The sequence below is a fragment of the Ambystoma mexicanum genome, chromosome 4q (assembly GCF_040938575.1).
Source record: "Ambystoma mexicanum isolate Mex_15411 chromosome 4q, UKY_AmexF1_1, whole genome shotgun sequence".
NCBI classification, from domain to species: domain Eukaryota; kingdom Metazoa; phylum Chordata; class Amphibia; order Caudata; family Ambystomatidae; genus Ambystoma; species Ambystoma mexicanum.
This window is the reverse complement of record NC_090928.1, coordinates 219111300-219129793: the sequence shown is the minus strand read 5'-3', so window position 1 is coordinate 219129793 and position 18494 is coordinate 219111300. Positions and strand designations below refer to the sequence as shown.

The window sequence follows — 18494 nt, the reverse complement described above, 5'->3', positions numbered from 1 at the left end:
GCGGGGGTGGGCGGCAAAATGACCTTTTGCCTACAGCAGCAAAAATCTTTGCACCAGCCCTGCTGCCCTGGCAAGGTCGGCCTTTAACTATTTCTTTCATTTTTCTCACTTTCCTTCCTATGCCCCGGCGCAGCAGCTTGGAGAACATGTGCCATTCATTCGACCCCTGCAAGGGGTGCGGGGGTGGGGAGATCATTGCTTTACAATATGTGTGCCCACATGTGCCATTTCATGAGTGACACCCACGTGAACCCCCATCCTTTCCACAGGAGACACCTCTGTAACTCCCATCTTCCTTTTGTTTCCTTCCTCTCACACCATACCTCCCTTACAGCCACCCCCCTGCCAGCCACCACACGAGGCTGCTCCCCTCCCGTGACATCCCTCTCTGCATGCGTAAAGATAACCCGTGGCAACGCAGACGAGGGAAGATGACCCAGTCCCCGGTGGAACAGGTATTGACCGAGGAGAATGCCCAGCCAGTAAAGTGTGGTGAGACAGACAAGCACAATTCCTGAATTTCCAGTGGGAGCCGGTAAATTAAAAGGCACAGATGCATGTATAGGCATCCCTCATGCCTTACGCCTTCCAATGTGGAAACATAAATCATTTTTGGTTACTAGAAGCCAGAGTCCTAAGCTAGGATACCCAGTTCATTAGGCAGCTTCTGCAAGTCCTGAGTCGTGTAAGCTCATGAAAGTTTAAAAGATGATGATGTCTTCTAAAGAGGCATTACACACGATGCAGGGAAAACTGGAAACAGAGTCCAAAATGAGCGGGAACTAACAGGAACTGACTTCCACTACTTTTATTTAAGCAGTAAATCCAAGATGTGAGGTCATTAATGGGTAAGGTAATGCCCCAGGCCTAAGTTACTTAATGATAGTCCCGGGGCATTACCTGATCCCGGTAATGCCCTCCCAAGGTAGGGTTTATTGCTATTAGCATTCTAGCATGTTATACCAGTATACTAATCGGTTTTCTTTTCAAGTTGACATAAGGCGTGTAGTGTATGCCGTTTCTCAACTTGGAAAAAACTACAAACTAAGATGGCCGCCATGGATTAGGAAGACGCTAACTATACATAGTCCCTTCTCCCTGTCCACATCGACCATTGCAGCGACAAAGATGAGCCGGGAACACTGAGTGTTCTTTGTGCCAGCAAGGGACCCAGACTGCAAAGTAAGGGGGTCAGGTTAGAGATGGGGCGGGGGGTGGAAATTGGGAGTGGTGGAAGGTGTAAGGGGAGGTGCAGGGGAACTCTTATCTGAATCCCGGCGGGGAAGATGGCAGTCTCCCGGCTTCTGAGGAGACTCGGAATGGGGGCTTTAACATGAGGTAAAGAGCCTGTTCCAGGCCTCCTGATTGGATGGGAGGCCACCTCACCCCCACCTCCCTCTCCTGCCGGGTGCCAATTTTTAGTATTACGAGTCCCACTATTTTTTCAAACAATTCCAGAACTAAGACTCTTATTTTCAAATGATAGGCTCTCTGAAAGAAATCACTTCAATGGGGCTCCTGATTGACTGGCAGTCAGTACAACAATGTGTTATTGGACCTTGTTGCCTGTTGCGTTTTAGCTCTGGTGTGGGTGTAGATGGGGCAGCAGAAAGATCTTGTTTAACTTAAAGAGGCTCATCTTGAGAAGTATGATGAACACGTGGAGAAGCCCGCATTATGTAACTAAAGACTTTTCTTCTTGCAGGGACAGAACCATTACATTTGGGAGTTTGGACTAAGCATTTGCTGCTTGGGAAAGGCTGGGGTTACTTGAAACCATTTCCAGATGTTCTTCAGCTATGCAGATACACAAAAACTGTTGTTCTTCAAAAGTTATCTGAGGCATTGGTGGCCCAATTGTTGAATTCTTGCCTGCCATGATTTCATGTCAATGCAAGGCTCATTTGTTTGCGGGTCTAAATAGCCTGATCTGCTTTCAAATTGGGGAAAACTTGGGTAAAGAGTCTTAAAGTGAGTTAACAACGAGTTGTTGTTATTCACCGAGTCAAAACTCCTTGGAGCTCACTTTTTGTGGGGTAGAGGAAAATCCATGTCTAAAATGCATGTGTGAACATTTTACGCATGGATTTTACGCTAGTCCATACTTCCGTTTATTTGTATGGCAAAGAGGGGGCACATAACGGAATATTCGTTTCCACCTCCCCATCCCCTCTGCCATAATTGCTCAATAGCATTTACGTCAACATTTAATGGTCATGCTGGTGTAAATGCTGTGGATTCCTACGCAATCCGCCAACTTCTGACACCAGCAAAACGAATGATGATTAATTAGGAATCCGTTGTAAACACTGCCAGCCATGCATATGGGCGGTGTCGTTTACACTATTTCCACCGCGAAGTGCACAATCAAAAGCATGCAGGCGATTTCATGCCTGCATTTACAATGTGTTATGCTTTTCAGTGCAAATGACAACAATTGTACAGAGGGCACCTGTTTGCATGTCAATGCAAAATTAGATGGTGCCCTCCAGGCAATGTACAGTGATGTGCAAGGCGGTTTATGGTCATAATGCCGAAAATATAAATCTCGAAAAAATTAATCTCGAAAAAAAAGGCCGAAAAAAAAAAGTCAAATTTTTTTTTTATTACGTTTTTTATACGAAATGGGGGGGTTTCCCCCCAACCCCCATTTTTTGAATTTTTTATTTTTTTTACAATTTATTTTTAATCCCGGACCACAAAATAAATATATAATTAAAAAAAGAGATTTTGTTTTTGATATTTTGACCGACCACCGTGCAAGGCAGAGCTGAGATAGGTGGAGTCGGAAGGTTTTAAGGATTTACACTGCATATAGGCTCCCTTCTGACTGTTACCTGATGGGTTCCTGTTAATGGGGTTTCAGCTTTTATCCTGCTGTTTTACAGCCCCACTATGCAACCATGGATTTATATTGGTAGATTCGGTGAGTGTTATGTTATGTTAATGCGTTTTGTAAAGCGCATGCACGCCGAAGCATCTTGACGCTAGGAGGAAACCCACAGATAAGCGAATTGAGCAAGCAGAAGGGAATTAGAAGATTCAGAACAGATACGTTTTCAACAGCGGGTGGAAAGAAACAAGGTTCTCTGTGGCCCTAAGGGGAGCCGGCAGAGAGTTCCACAACTTCGCTGCTGCCACAGAGAAAGCGTGACCGCCCACTCGTTCACGCTGATAGCAAGGAATCACCAGTACAAGAGTGTACAGCAATAGAACAGCACCAAACACACCAAAAACATCAGCAGTAGGGAAGAGCTGAAATTGTGGATAGAAATTTCCCTTAAACTCAACTGGCTTGCTACTTGTGGTTTATTCTTCCTTCACAGAAAACAACCGGATAGGGCCGCGGAAACGTGTCACGCAAGCAGCTGCAGTGCAAACGTCCCTCACACAACTGGTAGCGCGAAGACTGGCGCTGTGCATACGTTCCTCACGCACAGTTTCCTCATAAAACCAAATTAGGGCCAGAGCAGGCCACAACAGTGCCAACTTTCCTCACATGCACCGTTGGTCAGCGGAAGATTTCCGGTTACCCATTTCAAAATGGTGCTTGGGGGAGCCATTGCCTGTAGCTGGGAAAACGTGCCTCCATACGTGAACAACAAAATAAATCTGCTGTAATTGAAGGTTGATTTTCAAATGAAAAGAGCGCTGAAAAGTGATAAATATGTGTTGTTCTGTGGCACAAGCAGTTTCAGTTTGTGCAGTTTTGATTCCCCAGAGCACACAATACATTATTAGGAATGAGAAGAATGAATTCAATGCAAAATAGGTGAAGGACTTATTTTGGGGCAGGCATCGGTGTGGTGCGGAGATTATAATGTAGAATGTCGTTCCTGAAGCAAAGTGCAATGGGAACATTCCTTGGTTTAATCACTGAGGAGGCACAACAGCCCACCTGGAACTTGCTTAATCTCCAAGCATATTCACTGCCCCATATTAATTAGCTAGAAGCAGGGTGAAATATGGCAGTGAGAACTGAACACCTTTTGGAGAAGTCTATTTTTGGCCAGATACCACCCTTTGGAAAGGTCTGTCTTTGGCCCGCAAAGGCACATTTAAAGTGTCATTGCTTTAGTTTAGTTTGTTTTAGTTTGTGGGGAGTGATGCCTCCTTGGGGATTATGTCCATGCCATCATCTCCATCTTATGGTTCCATTCTGTGGCAACATCCTAGATAAAGTAATGGAGGGAGGGCTGAGTGTCTGCATATCTGAGCCTGTGTGGTGGACTCCACTGGATAAGGCCATCTCTCAGTCTCTTGCACAATACCATGTAGAACCAGTTGAGGGAGGCTGGGAAGCAGAAGTAAACATTCAAAGTGAGAATCGGCAGCCACAGGAAGGACTGAATGAAGACTTTCCAAACTAGGCCTGCACACCCTTCTAGAAGCTTCCTGTGCTGATTTCCAAATGGGTGGTGGTGTGAAGCATTGCTTTGACGCAATCGTGTGTGCCGTCATAGCTCACACTTAGCAGTGAAAAAAGGTAAAAGCAAACTTTCATTCAAAAATGAAGAGTAGAAATAAAAATGGTAATTCTGAGAAGGGTGCAGAGGAAAACTGAATGTGTATTTCGATAGGCAAAATGCTCATCTTTCTGGAAGACAATGCTCTCCAATTGTCTCGGGAGGACAGCTCAGGGGCACTGTGCTTGCCTTGGAAACAAGACAACACAGAATACCACAGGTTCGATTCCCGGGTCCATGCTTAGAAGAAACCTCTGGATATTAAGCGCATTATAAATAGCCTATCATATTAATTATAAAAAATGGCCTCATATTTGGAAACAGCAATTTAAAAAGAAACGTTCTCTCCACTGCTCTGTTAAATCCAATCTACACCTGTAACAGTCCAAGTAAAGATGTTTATCAAGTGTCTACATTGAGGAAATCATAAGAGCTGGAGATTTTTGTGCAGTCATTTAGTTTACTTGCATTTTTTTCCTCAGGTTGCAAAGTAACTTTGCAGGAGGGAGGGGTAGCCTGTCACTCTTTCTGTGTTCCATGCATTGAGGAACTGCCAATCAACATGCAAACAGATATGTATGATGGTGTCAGAGCAATGATTATGATGTGAGCCTGTCAGTGTCTCCTGCAAGTCCCTCTCAAATCCACATCGCAGTGCAAAAGGCTAGACCTAAATGAGCACTTGTACACATAGGCTGTGATCAAATATTATGGCTTAATAGGAGCAAAAGTAATTGAAAAATAACAAAAGCTTGCCATAGGCATAAGGGTGACAGTAAACTGTGTTCTCACAGTAGCAAAATTGAGGTAGCAATACTCTCCCGGAGAACACCTGCAACTAAACACAAATGTTTTCCTTTCAAAAAGTTATGTCCCACAGCAAGAGGAACCGGCTATATTACCGTCCAGTGTAACGGCTACAGCTGCAGGGTAATCATTGCTTTCAGTGTCCCCGGTCATCTTTCACCTTTGCATTTTTGCTGCTATGCGGCAGGTGACGGTGGCTTGTTCGGCTGCATTAGTGAACACTGGGCTTCTAAGCGTGACTTCTGTGTTCCGTTGGTTCATCAGCTTTGTGACTGCATCTACATTCAGAATCACCCTTGTCCTCTTTTGAGCTTTCATCGTGGCCTTTGTGCAAGGGCAATGTGTTCCAAATAGTGTTGCCAAGTACCAACAAGATAGCACTTGATCCAGCCCATGGGACTCATGATGGGCTTCATTATGAGTGTGCCGGTCTGGTAAAAATGCCAGCAAAAATGTTGGTAATACCGGCTCTGGCATTTTTACCAGACCGGCACACTCCAAGTTTGCCGGTAGAGACAGTGAACTGCTGGCAAGCCTGTCCTGCTGGGAGTTCAGGCCCCAACCAGCAAACGCATTCCACGCAGTCCTGCAGGACTCCATGGAATGGGAACTTACCGCCATTGCCGGCAATCGTAATATCCCAGTAACACCGGGATATCCGGCACCAGTAACAGTAAAACAGGTTACCCGGTAACCCGCCGGTATTACAGGCGGTTTACTGGCAAACCTGGAATGACCCTCATAGTCTCAGTTATAGTTTCCCCACTCTTTGCCTGTGTTAGAAGCTCCTCAATGGCTTTCTCCTCCGGCTCTTCATTCTTAGCTGCGGGTGCCGCTGTTTCCATGGGTACCAGCCCTTTGCCGGGTTCAACTTCTTTCTCACTTCGGACATCAGTTGATTCAATTGCCCCTGTTCAGTTGTTTGATTAGTCTGACCCTGGATGGCTGCCAGCTGCATTTAGTAGTGACACATTGCCATTTCTATGGTAGGTGTTTTATTGTTGAGTGTAGATGTGAAACATGTTGCAGTGAAATCCATAGTAAACACACTGTGTCAGCTCTAACATGCAAAGAAGAGCATGGATGGCATGCACATCCCCTGCCAAAAGCACTGAAAGAGTGGAATGTTTCTCTGCACTTTGGAGGTCTCTATAATGGGACATTCCTGTGCTATGTCTTTCTTTTGGGCTGTTGGGGTGGTCAGGAAAGGTTCCCATGATTACAAGGGGTTCATGTTGCGCGCATTGTATTGCTAACTGGGGTGGCAGCGAACTGACCACCATGTTGCAATTTCATAGGTAATTTCATAGGTATCAGAGTGTAGTTCATTATGGATGGGATACGTTACTTTAGCGTTACTGTTTTGCCTAGAAATTGATACATATTAGCATGCACATGCATAGAAAGGTAAAATGTCAAACCCATCAAATATACAAACATACATGCACATCAATACAAATACATGGGAAAGTCATGCATCTCAACATTGTGGGCCTTTGCAAATGAATCAAACGCACGGTAGTCGGGATTGTCTGCAAGGTGAACTTTGACTGTTCTGCGAGGTTTTTAGAAGCCAGGGGACGGATTCATGAGTAACTCCACAACCTTTGCGGACATCACTGCAGGAACTGGCCACGTGTTTTAGGATTTGACCAATATCACAGATGCAGAAGGTAATCTTTTGATGAATGGGAGCGTGTTATAAGGGGGTTTCACTTTTTATTTTAGCTAGCTGCCAAACACAGGGTGAGCCAATGCCCAAGGCCAAACTAATGAGAAACTAAGAGATGCCATTACATTGTCAGGTGTGCTATGCATGATAAAGCAGCAGGGTATTTAGATTAGAATTTTCCACTTAGATTAATGACCTGGGGAATGAGACTAACGCAAAGAGAAATCATTCACCCAGCCTTCCTCATATTGCTATGCGAACCATGTGCAAATCAAGAGTTAGGGATTAAACGGCTAATGCCAGTTATTGCTAGTTATGAATTATGTTTCAATACCAATGTTTAACCATGTGCTGATGTCATGACCTACTACGACCAAATCCTAAAAAGAGGTGTGTTATGAATATGATCTTAAGATAACTGTTAAGATAAAACTGGTCAATGAAAACATAGGAATTAGGAAAAGATGGGATTGCTTTGAAGATGTTTTTGTCCAATCATGTTTGGGGTGTGGATTGCAATAAAGAATCTCAGAGTGTGTTAACTGTTGCGAATTTGTATAAAAGATGTGGTTTGTTGAGACTTGGGTTAGTTTGGTCCTGCAACACCATCTATCTGCTCCCCGGAGAATTGTACAATAAACTTGCTTTATTTACAACTGTGTACTCACTTCTTAAGTTGTAGGCCTATTTTGGGTTAAGGCGATTAAAGGCCAAGCTTCCCTATTCAGATGTGGAAAGTAATTGTAGCCCCCTCAGTTTCCTTGCCCCCTACTTTAGGGGGGCAAGCAATAAAACAATATAATCCCTTGCTGTGACTAGCCAAGGTGAGGCTGAAGCAGAGTCAATTGTTTCCTCCACATCATAGACATCTGGTATAATTAGACAGTGGCACTTCGCTCCACATGTGGATGATACCAGGGGGCCCACATTCTAAGCGGGGGTCATTACTCTAAGCTATTAAAGTATTTAACACAAAACAAGCATGTTCTTCAAACAAAGCATGCATAGTAAAATAAACACTATTTTGTCAAAACTTCGACACCTGGACTCTTTCCATTAAAATGACCACAGGGGCCACCAACTTCAACTAAGGTACACACAGAATGCTCCTCTTCCCGAAAAGTGGGGACCATGGCACATTACTAATGCAGGTATGTTTTTATTTATATTTCCATCTTCTAATATCCATTATCCATCCATCAATCCTCGCAATATCATATATCCTCAAAATATTTCATCTGTCCCGCAGCATTCCCTTACTTATTCGTCTATCCTCTTTTTTTTTTTTAATTTAAGGCATTTTATAAAGTGTGAACCTTGCCAAAAGGCATTCCGAGTGCTGTACAGCAAGAATAAATAATAAAAGCAAACAAATTAGACACTGACTAAAACAAGGAAAGCCTGAGTAAAAAGACTACAGAAGGGTAAAGCAAAGAGCGAAACAAGATCTGTGAAACAAATACATTTTCAGCTTTGTATGAAACAGGAAAAGAGCAGGTGCAAGACACAAATGCAACAGAAGTGCATTCCAGATCCGTGGAACAATGCATAAAATATCCTGGTTAGCAATAACTGTTTCCTACACTCATGGAATTTCTAGTCTAGCAAGAGACTTACTCTGTGTTTCCCGTTCCCCACCACAGGGAATCTGTTTGATGGAGGAATGAGAGGGGCATTTAAGTGGAATCACATTAAAGGCAGTACAACATAAAGGGAAGCCGATGAAGAGCAGACAATGCTGGAGAAATGCGGTCCAATGTTCAGGTGCCCAGGTCCAGGCGAGCAGCAGTGTGAGATGCTGAACACAGATGTCTAAGTTTGTGTTTTGGAACACCCATAAGGAGTGCAATTCCCTCATCATTGTGGGATAAAGCCAAGACTTGCACTACCAATCACAATACATTCGAGTGAATGAAGGATTTAATCTAACGTAGTGGAGAGATTTTATACATTGTAGTATACAGTTTTCTTTTTAACATAAGTGGTCAGTGAAATGTACTATCTAACCAAAAACCCATAATCTTAGCAGACGAAAGAAATAATGGAGAAATCCCATCTCCACTTAGAATATGTAACCAAGGCTGACATTGACCAATATACCCACTGGCAGAACAAACAAGAAATTTGGTTTTGGAATAGTGGACGTCAAGTTTGCAACTAACAACCAAGACTCAATCTGGTTAGAAAAAGTTCTTCAGGTGGGAGACACCCTCTACTGAAGAAATATTGGACATCATTACAAGTATGGCGGTAAGGCAACAACGGTGCCGTTAGCGCTACCGGCACCGTTGCTACCGTACCGCCATACTACGAGTTCTGCTCGCGGGTGCCTTTGCAGCCACCAGGTCTGACCTGGTGGCCGCACCGGCACCCGCGAGCAGAACAGGACTGTAGCACTGGTACCGTTATTAACAATACCGATGCTACCACCTTCCCATTCCCATTCAGCCTTATGGGGCCGAATGGGGATGAGGAGTCTCTTATTGCCGGCACATGCAAATGGGCAATTAGAAGGTCCGCTGACCTCGGCGTGACCCAGTAATTGCCCATTCGCGGGTGCCGGTAAAATCACAAGTCCGGCGGCAGCCGTGCCTTTGTTACAGGAACGGCTACCGCCAGACCCGTAATGAGGCCCCTTAAGATAAAACTGTGTGTTGTCAACATAGTGATGTATATTGACCCCACAGTCAACTATCAGTTGCTGGTTCAGTGGAAGAATTCTCACCTGCGAATACCCCCGGCCATTGCAAGGTAAAGATTTTATTTTGTTGACTAAATAAAATGAGTACAACACATAAAGTACAAGTACAGCCCAGGTAGTTGAAGTGCTGGCATCTAAATAACATGAGGTACTTTCAAAGTGATCAAAACGCAGGTTAAGCGTCGTGAAGCTGGTTAAGAAAACTCATTGGTGTAATACTGCGAGGTATATGACTATGTACTGTATATAGACCCAGGGCAATGCCTCCTGGGATCCTGTTACAGGCAGGAACGTCATTTGGGGGTCACCAGGGGTCACAACTGCAACTCATGCGACCCCTGGCACACTGCCTCTGTAACCTCTGCAGGAGGGCTCGGATTTATTTCCCTTTCATCTTTCCGTAAAGTCAGTCCAAGTGACTGCTAAAAGAAATTGTATCACTTTGAAATCCGAGTGCACCCCCACCCCTCCAGGATGTGGATAGCTCTGGCTCCTGTGCTCTGCTGGAGCATGGGAGCCAGAGTCATGCCAGCGGAGGACGCATTCTGGAAGGTAAGGGCATTTATTGCTTTTAATGAAAAATTGTGTGTGTGTGTATATATATATATATATATATCATGTAATATGTGTGAATGAGGGCATTATGTTTGGGTGGCTGGGCGTGCTTATCAGTGAATGGTGAAGGAGTGCATGTGTAAATTAGCAAGTGGTGTGTGAATATGTGTGATACCTGGATTACTTACCAGTAATCTTTATTAATCCTAGTTCGACTCATTCTTGTCCCAGTACTTGACTATGAAGCACCTTGCCTCCTACATAAGTACTGGGACAAGGACAGGGGACATTGAGGTAATACTGGGCCGAGGAGTTGATTTTGGGAGTTGGGAGAGGAGAGAGGGAGGGAGAGGGGACCTGTGGGAAGGGTGGGGCAGGAGAGGGGTGCGGTAAGACATAAAGGTCATCAATGATAAAGCATGCATGATATGTTTTAGTGGATAGACTGGCATTTTGGTATAGCCAGTCTGGTCATTTCTTGCTGTTGCATGACATTTGGACTGGGCATCTATAATAAATTGAGCATGATAAGCGCTATTACCCGTCTAGCCTAGCAATTGGGTGCCAACAGTATAGCCTTTTGTTAAGGTGTCATGGCATATTTTCTGGGCATATATCTTCATAAGGGTTATTACGTGGCTAGAGTAGCATTTTGGTGCAGCTAGTCTAGCACTTTTTTTGCTGTGGCTTGACATTTTGCACTGGACATCGCTGATAAAATAATCATGATAAGCGTTATTACCTGGCTAGACTGGGATTTGGATGCAGCTAGTGTAGCCTTTTCTTACTGTGCTTTTTATATTTTTCTGGGCATCTATGATAAAGTAAGCATGATAAGTATTATTACGTGGTTAGATCTGCATTTTGGTGCAACCCATCTAGGTATGTCTTACTGTCATGTCGCCGTTCTCGAGGGGCATTCCCTGGCGACTCGGAGATCAATGGCGACGTCGGCACCATTAGAATGTTCCATTTTCAGTTTCTCTATTTCCGGCATAGGCGTTCTAGCCTTTCTTTCACTTTGTCCTGTTTCCGTATTTAGCTCCTCCTCTTTGTTTTGATCGGCGCGTTGCAACTTTCTTGCTTACCGCGCCGAACCTGCGTTTGTTGCTCTTGTAGCCTTTTCTGTAAGATTTTCTCACCGTAGCCGGCTCCACCAGCCTGTCCTTCCTTGTTTCTTTCTCTCCCCTCTTGAGCTTCCGTTTGGCGCCTTTGGCGTCAGACGGGTTTTCCACTGTACCTTTGACTTCCCCTCCGTTTCTCCCTGCTCCAGTTTTGCCTTCTTGGACCTTTCCGATTTGCCATCTTTCTTTCCTTTCCTCATATCTCAGACCCGTCCTTGTAGCCATTTTCTTCTTACTCTGTTCTCTTTCCGTAGTGTTCTTAGCCTTCTGGAGTGCTTCCACGTCATGGGTACTCCAGTGTGCTCATCTTCTATTCGATTGCTGGAAGTGTATTTTCTCCAATCTGCTTCCGCCATACCTACCTCATCCACTGGTCATCGAAAGTCTGCCTGCCGACAAGAACATCTATTGAGAGGTTTTTTTGAGCCGTGCTTTTTTCCTCTCAGTCGGTTTCTCCGACAGGAGGTCCCTTGTATCCCTGTCACTTCAGGGAGACAGGGTGGCTTCCTATTGTAGAAGACCATTTCTCTTCTCAAAAAAGAAAACTTCCAGAAGAAAGGGGCGGAGACAGGAGCCTGCATCCGAAGAATCAGGTGTGGAGGAAGGGGAGCAGGGTTCCATTGATTCTGGTCCGGAGGAATCCGGGGAAACAAGCCATATTCCTGACAGTTTGCAACGCCAAGAAGAATCTGCTATGGCGACTGCGGAACAAGTACAAGAGCTCCTTACTGCAGTCCATAACCTTACTCTAGAACTTCAGACTGTTAAGACTGAGAATGCAGCGCTTAAACAAAGGGTAGATCACCAGGAACGTGCACGGACGGAATTACCTCCCATGCCCCTCGCTTCAGGAAAATATGACGGATCTCCACACAAGTTTAAAGAGTTTATGGAAGCATGCATAATCCACTTTACATTCCGACCTCAATCCTTTGCATCTGATAATGCACGTATTGGTTTCCTGATCTCTAATCTAACAGGAAATGCTTTGTCCTGGGCTACTCCTCTTGTCACAAGTGCCAGCCCCTTGCTCCATGATTATAGCGGGTTTACTGCCCAATTTAAGGAGACATTTGAAAGACAAGAACTCGCATTGGTGGCCAGCGAACAGCTATTGGATATTCGACAAGGAACTACAGATCTGAAGAACTACGACCATGTATTGATTACTGAGGATTATACCGAGTCACCATCCGTGACCGGTATCCGATGCCCTTAATAAAAGATGTTTTGGAAGCGGTTCAAGGGGCCCGCATCTTTTCTAAGATTGATTTACGGAATGCTTACCACCTACTACGCATCCGAGCCGGAGACGAATGGAAGACCGCATTCAGGACTCCATTCGGTCACTTCGAGTATCGGGTGATGCCATTCGGTCGAGTCAATGCCCCATCTGTGTTTCAACGGTTTATGGACCGTATCTTCTCTGACCTTTTGTTTCATTCTACAATCATCTACCTGGATGATATATTGGTGTTTTCCAAGACTCCGGAATTACACAAACAGCATCTCCTGCAGGTCATTCAGAGACTTAAAGAAGCCAGTTTGAAGGCCAATCCAGACAAATGTGTGTTCCAGGCATCTTCTGTTCCATGTCTGGGTTTCATCCTTTCGGCAGAGGGTATACAGATGAACCCTCGCAAGGTTGCCGCCATCCTTCAATGGCCAAGTCCAACTTCTATTAAAGAAGTACAACGGTTTCTGGGGCTTTCAAATTTTTACCGAAAGTTTATTCCAAATTTTTCTCAGTTGGTATTACCAATTACCAACCTGTTAAAAAAAACTCGTCTCCCTTTGTATGGTCGACTCTGGCTGAATCTGCATTTCAACAACTCAAAGAGGCCTTCTGTGCGGCCCCAGTGCTGCGTCAACCTGATCAAGCGAAACCTTTTGTGGTTGAGACAGATGCTTCTGCCGCGGCTATTGGAGCTGCTTTGCTTCAAGAACATCAGGGTGTGGAATATCCGGTAGCTTATATCTCCAAGACTCTTAACCCAAGTCAGAACCATTACTCTGTGATAGAGAAGGAATTATTGGCAATGAAGACTGCCTGCGAAGAGTGGAGACATCTTCTTCAGGGGGCTAATTACCCTTTTGAGTTACGCACTGATCATAAGAACCTACGAGTGATTCAAAACATGGAATGTATCAATTCTCGACAGGCTCGGTGGGCCCATTTCTTCTCTCAGTATGATTTCACCCTGACATACCTCCCTGGTACCAAGAATTTGCTTGCTGATGCACTTTCTAGATGTCCCGGTTCCGGGGATCAACCGACTCATCAATTAAGCCTGATGCTACCCAAAACCAGGGTGATATGTAGGGTGAATGCATTTTTGGAAGAAGTACGCCAAGCCACTACCACAATCACTCCTCTATCTCCAAGAGCCTCTACTGAGGTTCCAATCTTGCGTGATGGTTTGTATTTTTTCCAACAACGGTTATTCCTCCCAGAAGCCAGATTTAGAGAACAGGCACTTAAATGGTGTCATGACAATCCAGTGGCAAGACATAGAGGGGTCAGGAACACTCTGGAGCTCCTTAAACGCCATTTTTGGTGGCCCAACATGGAAAAGGGAGTAAAAGAATATGTCTCTACATGCCCGACCTGCTGCAGGTCAAAATACAGCACCCATAAGCCTGTGGGATATCTGCAACAAGATCGACCTCCTGGAAGACCATGGGAAGTAATCTCTACAGACTTTATTGTCGAATTACCTCCGTCAAATGGGTGTTCTTGCATAATGGTAACAGCAGACAGCTTTACCAAATTGGCGCATTTCACTCCCTTGGCTGGCCTTCCATCAGCTTCTGAGATGGCTTCGATATTCGCCAAGGAGATATTCCGTCTTCATTGGATACTGGACAAGATCATTTCAGACAGAGGCACTCAATATGCATCTCGATTCTGGAAAGATCTTTGTAAGATTCTGGGGGTCGAAAGAGCAATGTCTTCAGGTTTTCATCCGCAAACCAACGGCCAGACGGAGCAGATAAACGCTTCATTGGAACAATACCTCAGCTGTTTCGTCAATGGTCAACAAGACAACTGGGTGGACTTACTGCCCACAGAAGAATTTGCTTATAACAATTCTTTCCACAGTGCCACCAAACTCAGTCCATTCTACTGAAGCTATGGGTTCCACCCCAGCCGTCTCTACCTATACCTCCAAGTAATACTCCTTCGGTTGAGGTTTTACTTACTCACTTGTCAGAAGCCCACCAGATGGCTTTGGAAGATCTACATGCTAGCAGATTTCGCTATAGTTCTTCTAGTAATAGCCGACGTTTGCCATCACCTCCCTGGAAAAAGGGGTCCCAAGTTTGGTTATCCACGAAATACCTTCCCCGATGGTTGCATACTTCCAAACTATCCCCCCGTTATTTGGGACCATTTACCATTCTGGATAGAATAAATCCTGTGGCATTCAGACTACAGTAACCCAACGATATGTATTTCACTCTCCATTGCTTAAGGAGTATCGGGAGGATGATCATCAGCGCCCTTTGCCCCCGGTTTTCACTCCCACCAATATTTTTCCAGAAGAATATGAGGTGGAATCCATTCAGGACTCACGGTACAAGGCTGGCAGGCTGGAGTATCTTATACACTGGAAAGGATGCTCACATCTCGAGGATTCTTGGGAGCCTGTGAGGCATGTTCATGCTCCCTGTCTGGTGCAGAGATTTCATCGTTTACACCCAGGCAAACCGGGAGGGGTCCCCCTTAAGAGGGGGCATACTGTCATGTTGCGGTTCTCGAGGGGCATTCCCTGGTGACTCGGAGATCAATGGCAACGTCGGCGACATTAGAATGTTCCATTTTCAGTTTCTCTATTTCCGGCATAGGTGTTCTAGCCTTTCTTTCACTTTGTCCTGTTTCCGTGTTTAGCTCCTCCTCTTTGTTTTGATCGGCGCGTTGCAACTTTCTTGCTTACCGCACCGAACCTGCGTTTGTTGCTCTCGTAGCCTTTTCTGTAAACTTTGTCCTTCCTTGTTTGTTTCTCTCCCCTCTTGAGCTTCCGTTTGGTGCCTTTGGCGTCAGACGGGGTTTTCTACTGTACCTTTGACTTCCCCTCCGTTTCTCCCTGCTCCAGTTTTGCCTTCTTGGATCTTTCCGATTTGCCATCTTTCTTTCCTTTCCTCATAACTCAGACCCGTCCTTGTAGCCATTTTCTTCTTACTCTGTTCTCTTTCCGTATTGTTCTTAGCCTTCTGGAGTGCTTCCACGTCGTGGGTACTCCAGTGTGCTCATCTTCTATTCGATTGCTGGAAGTGTATTTTCTCCAATCTGCTTCCGCCATACCTACCTCATCCACTGGTCACCGAAAGTCTGCCTGCCAACAAGAACATCTATTGAGAGGTTTTTTTGAGCCGTGCTTTTTTCCTCTCAGTCGGTTTCTCCGACAGGAGGTCCCTTGTATCCCTGTCACTTCAGGGAGACAGAGTGGCTTCCTATTGTAGAAGACCATTTCTCTTCTCAAAAAAGAAAACTTCCAGAAGAAAGGGGCGAAGCCAGGAGCCTGCATCCGAAGAATCAGGTGAGGAGGAAGGGGAGCAGGGTGCCATTGATTCCGGTCCGGAGGAATCCGGGGAAACAAGCCATATTCCTGACACTTACTATGGCATGGAATTTTTTACTGTACATCATCAAGGCTTCAGGAAACATGATAAGTGTTATTACGTGTCTAGCCTACATTGTGCAGCCAGTTTTGACATGTTTTCTTATTGTGGTATTGCATTATTAATAAACAAGCAGTAAGATAGCTCAGCAGGGTGAGCGGTTGCTGCTGCGATCTGTGTGTGATTTGTAGGTTGCAGGTTCAAACCCCATCAAGGACAACTTAGCTTTTCATTCTTCCAAGGTTGATAAAAAAGTTCCAACTTTCGGTTAGAATGATAGTTGTATTTTAATATGTGGTATGTATAGTACTTTGGAAAAAGTGCTGTATAAATAACAAATCATTATCATGAATCAAAGCATTAATGCTCCTCCGCATTGTTGGTGACTTGAAGCTATTGGATTTTTTGATCCTGTGATATTGCAGCAACTGGCAATGTAGGGTCTCTGCCAATCATTTAATGACAATACCAGTCATGTCGCTATAACTGGCATAATGAGGAAGTAACTGGCCATACAATGCTGGCGTGACATATCTATGTTAGGGCCTCTGCCTATGTTAACTCTATGGGGTCTAACCCTATCATATTATGAGCCCACCTACGGCATATGAAGGCAGAACCATTGTTAAAATGTGGTTGGTATCTAAAATATTCTTTTATGCTTTAATATCTATTTGGTATTTAGAAAATTGTACACTTACGTACTTTTTTTGGACGTAAGCCACTTTCGGTGATATCACCAGGGTTAAAGAGGAACTGATGCTATCCAAGTCAAAGGTTGTTTGACATCAATTCCTGTGATGTCACGAGGTGTGTGATGTCACTTCCACTACCCCGGGCATGTTGGTGAATTGACGTCCCTTGTTACAGGATTTTCAGCTGTTGCCCGGCTGTGTGACAGCAGAAGGGCATTGCCCCTCACCTGCAGCCTGGTTGTTAGGTGGTAGATTGGGTGAGTGTCCAGGCCCACCACATCCAAAACAGCAGCAAATCAGAACAGTGACTGAAAGCCTACCCTGTACCCAACCTCTTTGGCAGTGGTGGTTCATTTTTTCCCTCTCACTGAACAGCCCTGATACTGCAGTGGATACATAAAGAGAAAGCAACAGCCGCAGTGGCACAGCAAGCATCCCTCGCTCAAGCAGAGCTGGTATAGCATAGACAGCGGCTGTGCAATCTTCTCTGACTGATAGTACAAGGAAAGCACCGGCAGCAGCGGTGCAGGTTCACCCTGCACAGCAGGGCATACAAAGGTAGTAGCAGCAACACAACGTCCCTCACATGCTCACGGAAAAGGTCGGGCAAAAGTGGCAGCACTGCAGGTTTCCCAGTTATGCACACAGAACAGGTACTTTCCGATCAGCGAGGTAACTGTAATGCAAGGCTTTCCTTCTTGTGGAGGGAGCGCTGCTATGTTTGGGAGTTTCGACTGGGCTTTTTCTGCTCATGAAAGATTGCAATTACACTTGATCATTGCCAGATGTTCTCCAGCTGTGCTGATGCACAAAAACAGTTCTGCTGCAAAAGATGTCAGCCGAGGCATTGGTGGTTCAGTGGTAGAATTCTCGCCTGCCACGCGGGAGGCCCGGGTTCGATTCCCGGCCAATGCAAGCCCAGTTTTTGGGGGGGGTCTGACTAACATTTAATATACTTCGAAAGGGAGGAAACAGTGTCCTAGACTTGTTTAGGACATTATTTTTAAATGAAACAGAACTCCTTGCTGGCATGCAGAACAGGTTTCAGAAAGGGGGGATAGCATTAGGATTTACGCTGTGAAGAAGGTGGTACCTGCTGGGCTCTTGTTAATAGGTTTTCAGTTCTTATCCAGTAGTAGAGCAGACATTTAACTGAAACTTTCCTTAAACTCAACATGATCTATAGTGGTGCTTTATTCTTCCCTAACAGGTAGAGAGGGCACACAAAACACACGCCCACACACAGTCATACACACAAACACACACTGCCTTAGACAGACAACAGCAGTTCAAACTTCCCTCACATTATTATTGTAAGGGGATTTATTGAGTCCGGACCAAGCTTCGAGAAGCAGAGGAGTTTTTTACAAGTCGTTGGTTGAAGTACACAGCGAGGGAAGCAGATTGCAAGGGATCAGTAGAGGGGGCTGCCAGCCAACAAAGGGGAGGGGGTCGAGAAATCTGGCAGCAAGGGATATACAAGCAACCAGGGGAGGAAACAGGGGGAAGCAGATCGCGCAGTCTACGGTTAGGTGGGGAATGGATGCGGTGCAGATCTAAGTGTTAGGGAGGAACCATTCCTTGAAGAGGATGGTCTTGAGCTCCTTCCTGAAATGTAGACGCGAGAGGGCAAGGGTGGTGTTGATGGGAAGGAGGCTGCAGGGTCTGGGGATATAGATAGAGAAGGCCTGACTTCTGTTGTTTTCCGTCCTGCACCCGCAGAGTTCGCATGTCCTTTCTTCTGTGGGCCTGCGGCGATGCTGAGCTTCCCAGCCAGATAGCATGGAGATTTGGGGGTGACACCCTTATAGATGATGCAGCAGGATTTGAAGGTGCAGCTCAAGTACAGCC

General features: G+C 45.2%; 1 protein-coding gene and 1 non-coding gene across 2 annotated transcripts in view; one reads left to right on the top strand and one right to left on the bottom strand.

Moving 5' to 3' along the window:
- The window catches only part of CNKSR3 (CNKSR family member 3), a 1181575-nt gene that overhangs the window by 729117 nt on the left and 433964 nt on the right, over positions 1–18494 (bottom strand). The gene's annotated exons all lie outside the window — the stretch shown is intronic.
- TRNAG-GCC (transfer RNA glycine (anticodon GCC)) lies at positions 17488–17558 on the top strand. The gene has a single exon. It is a non-coding gene; the product is annotated as a tRNA-Gly (tRNA).